At 44.5% G+C, this 7,054-nt stretch overlaps 1 protein-coding gene and 1 non-coding gene across 2 annotated transcripts in view; one reads left to right on the forward strand and one right to left on the reverse strand.

The window, feature by feature from the left end:
- The window catches only part of PGM1 (phosphoglucomutase 1), an 86,368-nt gene extending 81,261 nt beyond the window's left edge, over positions 1-5,107 (reverse strand). Inside the window, exon 1 of the mRNA XM_068128276.2 lies at positions 5,002-5,107. The gene's annotated coding sequence lies outside the window, so the exon portion shown is untranslated. The remainder of the gene's footprint in view (positions 1-5,001) is intronic.
- Positions 5,108-5,780: 673 nt separating this feature from the next.
- On the forward strand, positions 5,781-5,853 carry TRNAV-CAC (transfer RNA valine (anticodon CAC)). Its single transcript has one exon. It is a non-coding gene; the product is annotated as a tRNA-Val (tRNA).
- The last annotated feature ends 1,201 nt before the right edge of the window (positions 5,854-7,054 follow it).

Raw genomic sequence — 7,054 nt, forward strand, 5'->3', positions numbered from 1 at the left:
TTCAGACCTGGTCACTCTACTCTGGACATGCTGCTTCTGCTTTCTGAACAATGGATGGAGGTCCTCAATGCCAAACAGGAAATTAGAGCTGTCTCCCTTGACATATCACATGCCTTCGATACGGTCTGGCACCCCGCTCTGCGCACCAAACTCTCTCTCCTCTGTGGTATCCATGGAAATCTCCACGCATGGCTGGCAGACTTCCTCTCTAGTCGTAGTCAACGTGTGGCCCTGAATAGGTTTCTCTCATCTCCTCTTCCTGTTCAGGCTGGAGTTCCCCAAGGCAGTGTTCTGGGCCCTGTGCTTTTTCTGGTCTTCATCAATGATCTCTCTGACTCTCTTGAAAATCCTCTCTATCTCTTTGCTGATGACTCTACTCTCTGTCGCTCCATTCCTCATCCCTCAACCTCGGCAGTCTGCAGCCTCCTCACTCTCTGCAGACCTGGACAAAATCACAGACTGGGCAAACAAGTGGAACATGTCTTTCAATCCTGACAAATCTCACACTCTTACGATGTCTCTCCGAAAAGACAGACTGGACAACCCTCCCATCAACGTTCTGAATAATCCTCTCCAAGAAGTTCTGTCACTCAAGCTTTTGGGTCTCACTATCTGCCATGATCTTTCCTGGGAAAACCACATTTCAAATCTGGCCTCCAAAGCCAATCGCTGACTGGGCACCCTCCGTCATGCGGTCCTTCCTTGGCACACCTGAGCTCCTCACCACATACAAGGCTTTTATCCGCAGCTCAATGGAATACTGCTTTCCCCTCTGGGCTGGTGCTCCTGCCTCACACCTAGCTCGTCTTCATGCTGTTGAAACCAAATCGTTCAGAATCATTGGAATCTCCTGCGATGAAGCTAACTCCAAGGTTTCACTCACTCACCGCAGACAGGTTGGTGGTCTTTCCGTCTTCTACCGACTCCTCTCTGGCCTTGCCCCCCCAGCTCTCTCTGGGCTCTGTCCCCCAAATATTCCTGCAGGTCGCACAAGATCTGCATGCAACCCTCTTATGGTTAAACTGCCAAAATCAAGACTCTCTGCTCACCTTCACTCCTTCATTCCTCTTTTCTCCCGCCCCTGGAACAAACTCCCTCACTCTCTTCAATCCCACTCCACCCTCCAGGTCTTTAAAACAGCTGTTCACCACCATCTCTTATCTTCCCCCATCCAAAACCTTGATCTTTTCTACCCCCGCTAATTTCACCCCAAATCCACTTTTTTGAAATACCAACTTCTGTCCTGGAAGTCCTTGGTGTCCTTGTGTATTATACTTCTCCCAACCCCCCCCCCCCCTTCCCACGCCTCCTCCCCCCAAGCCCTCTCCCTCCCACACATCTCCCTGCTCTCAAATGTTGTGTTTGTGTGCTTCCCCTTCTCTCCCCATCTTGTCTTCTGCTCCCTCTTTTGATATATTTTGTTTGTCTGTTTGATTTGTTTGTGAAATAAATGTTAGCTCTTTCACGAGCCTCGATTCAGTATACAAAAAAAATTAAAAAAAATTATATCACCTTTATCTCTCAATATTCTTGAAATGAAGATCAAATAGCTGTATGTTGAAATATGTTGAAAAAGTCAAAACTTTACATGGGGTGTACTTACTTTTTCACGTGACTGTATGTTTTATACCTCTCCCACCTCCCCCCAAGCCCTCTCCCTCCCACAGTTCTCTCGATGTCCTTGCTCTCAAATGTTGTGTTTGTGTCCTTCCCCCTCTCTCCCCATCTTGTCTACTGCTCCCCTTATTTTGTGTTTTATGTGTCGGATTGACTTTTTGTGTGATTAATGTTCGCTCTTTCACGAGCCTCGATCATGTATACAACAAAAAAAAGAAAAGAAAAAAAAAGAACAATTGAGTAAACTAAGATAAAATAAGTAACGTTTAGCATCAATAAGAAGGCTTTTCTGCTTGGATTGCCTGTACAGTATTGTATTGTGATCAATCATCTCGGAGTAACCCACAGCTCCCTCATGTCTATTATGATTTGATCTTGCCTTTGTGAAGACAGGATCGTGCAGTCTTCCATAATGTGTTTTGTTGTGTGCAAGAGAGATTTTGAAGATCGCATCATTTCTCATAGTTTATGGCCACCTCGTTGCCCCGACTTAATCCGCCCGGACTCTTATCTGTGGAGAAAGCTCAACAATACCATCTCGAGCTAGGCAAACAATTCCCATACTATAGAAGAGCTGAACGCTGAAATTTTAGAGGCTATCCACAGCATGTATGTAGACTGAAGAACTACAGCGAGCTGTTCACTACCATCTCTTATCTTCCCCATCCAAAACCTTGATCTTTTCTACCCCCATTAAAACACCACAAATCCACCTCTTTCAATCCACAACTTCTTTCCTGAAATTCCTCGTAGTGTTAATTTGCTTTATACCGTGTACCCGAACCACCACCGCCCTCGGCTAATATGACCCTACTGCAAAGCCGCAATGAGCCGGCGAAGCCAAAGCCTCTATTGAACTTTTTCGCAATTTTTCATGCATACTTCCACATTCGCAAGATGTCGGCCTCCATGGAGTGATTTGGTGCATCAAAGCTTCGAAATTCTCAAAGGATCCAGCAAAATCTGGCTTTTCAACATAATACGCGTTCATTCACAACACCGGCTTAGCCGGCTACTAGTACCCGACTGCAAAGCCGCAATGAGCCGGCGAAGCCAAAGCCTCTTGCCACTATTTTACCCATCACTGTGGCATCAGTAGGTTAGGTAGTTGGTAGTAGGTAGGTGTAGTAGGTACCATACCTAGTTCAAAATGACACCATTTGCATTCTGGATGAGATTAAAATTGATAAAATTTCCTTCTCGATTAATTCGGTGAATTCCGTCTCAACTTCGGATATTTCCGGCCGTGAAAAACTATCCCCTACGGCCGCGAAATTTCTAAAAAATAATTCTTCGTCAATTTTAGAATATTTGGCGCCGTTTTCACCCCCCGAAACGCGTAATAAGCTTTTTTGAAATAATTTTTGAAATGCTCGAATCTCATTGGTTCCGGTGTTTGGTGACGATTTTCGTTGAAGATAACGAGGTTGGTCTTAAAGTATTTTAATTACACATTAGAGGTGCATCAGATTGTGAATCAAACAAAGACGGGTGAAACAAACTCTTATTGAACGTTTTCTCAATCTTTTAATGCAAACTTCCGCATCCGGATGATGGCGGCCTCCATTGAGTGATTTGGTTTTAGAAATATTTTTCCAAATGCTCGAATCTCATTGGTTCCAGTGTTTGGTGACGATTTTCGTTGAAGATAACCAGGCCCGTGCGGGCCGAGGTTGGTCTTAAAGTATTTTAATTACAAGTTAGAGGTGCATAGGATTGTGAATCAAAAAAAGACGGGTGAAACAAACTCCTATTGAACTTTTTTCAATTTGTTATGCATACTTCCGCATCCGCAATATGGCGGCCTCCATTGAGCGATTTGGTGCGTCACAGCTTCGGAATTCTCAAGCCAAGGGATCCAGCATAATCTGGTTTTCAACATAATACGTACGCGTTTATTCACAACACCGGCTTTGCCGGGTACTAGTACCCGACTGCAAAGCCGCAATGAGCCGGCGAAGCCAAAGCCTCTTGCCACTATTTTACCCATCACTCTGGCATCAGTAGGTTACTGGTTAGGTAGTTGGTAGTAGGTTGGTGTAGTAGTTACCGTACCGAGTTCAAAATGACACCATTTGCATTCTGGATGAGATTAAATTTTATTAAATTTTCTTCTTGATTAATTCGGTGAATTCCGTCTCAATTTCGGATATTTCCGGCCGTGAAAAACTATCCCCGACGGCTGCGATATTTCTAAAAAAATAATTCTTCGTCAATTTTAGAATATATGACGCCGTTTTCACCCTCCGAAACGCGTAATAAGCTTTTTTGAAATAATTTTTCAAATTCTCGAATCTCATTGGTTCCGGTGTTTGGTGACGATTTTCGTTGAAGATAACGAGGTTGGTCTTAACGTATTTTAATTACAAATTAGAGGTTCATTAGATTGTGAATCAAAGAACGATGGGTGAAACAAACTCCTATTGAACTTTTTCGCAATTGTTTTATGCAAACTTCCGCATCCGGTCGATGGCGGCCTCCATTGCGTGATTTGGTTGAAGAAATATTTTTTCAAATGCTCAAATCTCATTGGTTCCGGTGTTTGGTGACGCTTTTCGTTGAAGATAACCAGGCCCGTGCGGGCCGAGGTTGGTCTTACAGTATTTTAATAATAAATTAGAGGTGCATAAGATTGTGAATCAAACAAAGACGGGTGAAAGAAAATCCTATTGAACGTTTTCAATTTGTTTTGCATACTTCCGCATCCGCAAGATGGCGGCCTCCATTGCGCTTCGGAATTCTCAAGCCAAGACATAATCTGGTTTTCGACATAATACGTACGCGTTTATTGACAACACCGGCTTCGCTGGCTATAAAAAAATATATATATATACTTTACTTCCTGTTTATTAAATTATAATGTATATATATACATTTATTTTTTTCAAATCACCGCTTATCTTGATCGTTGTCGCTCAGTGAAATTTGCTTAGAAATACTCAGGTATTTGAAAAGAAAAACTTCTCTGAAAGACTTCTTATAGTTTGCACAAGTGTTAAGTTTCCACTGCTCTGCTTATTTTGAATTGACAGCCAGTGCAAGACATTTTATTGATTCATTGTTGTTGCTTCCCTTTTCCCTGACAATTAAAGGTGCAGTGAGTATCTCAGATCAACCTTGAGGGTATGCCAGGACGCCCATTTGTCGACTTACTACATTGTAATTTGTACTCCATCGATTAATTACGTACAACTCACCTCGACGTCTCGGGTGAAGGACGCATCATTGCCAAAGTGCTTTATCTATCGTAACGGTATTCGATTCGGCAGAAAAACACACAGTAGCAAGCACGGTCTGGTCTGTATGTACTCAGCACGACAGGTAGACATACCGACCACGGGTACCGCAGGCACAGGAAGGAAAACCCATCATACTCGTACTTACGGATATCAACCTCCTTCCTGTCTGTGCTGCATCCCAGTCCCAGCAAATGTCGCGTGCGTCTGACGCAGTCACGCTTTTTTGCAGCTATCCAAGCATTAGAAATCTCGCGAGAACTCTGACGAGGACCAGTTTGTTGTTTCTTTCGGATACGGATTTGAGCGTCATACCTTTCAGATTATCGTGTTCAGTGATTCCCACCTTTGCCGTGCTATCCCACGGCGAGCACTTTCACATTTATATTTGATCAAAGCATTTTTTTTTCCTGAAGAACATCTATTGCCAATAACTCACTTGGCCCAGATGTATGCCTGAATTAATATCTCCGTAATGAATTTTTAACGTGCAGCGACCCAGAAGAATGGCGGACTTGGTGGTTGTTGCGATGACCATTAAGGGGTGTGTCCATTACCGATCAGTTTGCTATCGCTCGCCAAGCCTGGCGTTCCTCAGCAACCGTTTCGTTGGAGTGCTTCCTTGAGTGCTTAAGCCGCTTGGCGAGCGCTCTACAAGCTGCTTCTTGGTAGTGGAACACGAACACACTCTTGGGACGGGTCCAATCGATAACCGTTTCCAGACGGTCATGGAGTGTAATACTATTAAATAATATCAAACGCGGACTTTCTACTATTGAATTATTTCTTTCCCTTTTCATCAGAATTTTTTCATGTTTTTCACATTTTTCCAAGTAAGTAAAACCTTATTCTATTTTGTAACACAAAAATGTAATTATAGTACCTACCCTTCAAGAATGAGGTTATTTAATGGTCTTCTCAGTGTTCGTTTCCGTAGTGTAGTGGTTATCACGTTCGCCTCACACGCGAAAGGTCCCCGGTTCGAAACCGGGCGGAAACATTTTTACACAGCAATTGTCTATTGTAGCGCAAATTTCACTTTCATTGGCTCAAAGCTAAGTAATTTTTTTTTCTACACACACACATATATATAATTTTACAACACACCTGGTCACAAGTGTACCTCACTGACCGGGTCCCCAGTCGAGGTCCTCAGCATCATCCCGTTTCGCCCCTTTAACCTCGATACGGTGTCAGCTAAGGTGGGCCAGCAGGGGCACATGCACCTCCACATTCAGCAGCTACACCTGGATGCATACATACTCCCACCCCCTGCCAGTGAGAACACAGACTACAACAACAAAACCACCTCCACTCCCAGAATCCACAGCCCCTCATCCACTCACTCACACCGCCCCCCCCCCCCCCCCCAAAAAAAACCAATCGACCACCTACCCTTACAACATGCACCACACAAACAAAAACACATTCATGCAAAACCACACCCACTCCTGCAACACACACACACACACACACACACACACACACACACACACACACTCCTGCAACACACAAACACACACACACCATTCACACATCTCCATTTATCTTCCACACTCATTCACTACCCCTTTAGGCTGAAATGTACCACCACCTACAACCTCAACCTACACCGTTCGACGTGCCTCCATAAACTTCCTCCAAATCCAAAGTGAGCATTTCAAGGCAACCTGGGCCACTCTGTCACACATCCTCCTTCTTTCTGTCCCACACACTCCAAGCCGAACAAGAAATGCAGAAAAGGAATTGCCAATATATCCTCCAGACCCCACCTCAAATGCCTGACAAGAAACTCGCCAACCCTTCTCCCGACACTCTGCCTCCAGCTCACTGTACTTTCCTCTCTTCCTCTCGTGCACCTCCTCCATGTTCTCTTCCCAAGGTACAGACAATTCCCCTAAGATGACCTGTCTTGTTGCACCTGACCAGATGACAATGTCAGGCCCCAACTTGTCACACAGATCTCCTCTGGGAATACCAATTGTGGTTTTAGTTCTGCCACCACCTGCCAATCACAGGCATCTGACAGCCCTCTTGCTTTCCACCTCCTCCTCTTTCCACCTCTTACCACTTGGCCCTCTTTGACAAACCACACCTCTCCCCCATCAGTCTCCTTCTCCACTCTTCTCCCTCTCGATCTCAGCACCTCTTGTTGCACCATCTGCACCACCACCGCCAGCATCTGATCATGCCACCACTTG

This window comes from Myxine glutinosa, chromosome 1 (genome assembly GCF_964187855.1).
Source record: "Myxine glutinosa chromosome 1, kmMyxGlut1.1, whole genome shotgun sequence".
Classification (NCBI taxonomy): domain Eukaryota; kingdom Metazoa; phylum Chordata; class Myxini; order Myxiniformes; family Myxinidae; genus Myxine; species Myxine glutinosa.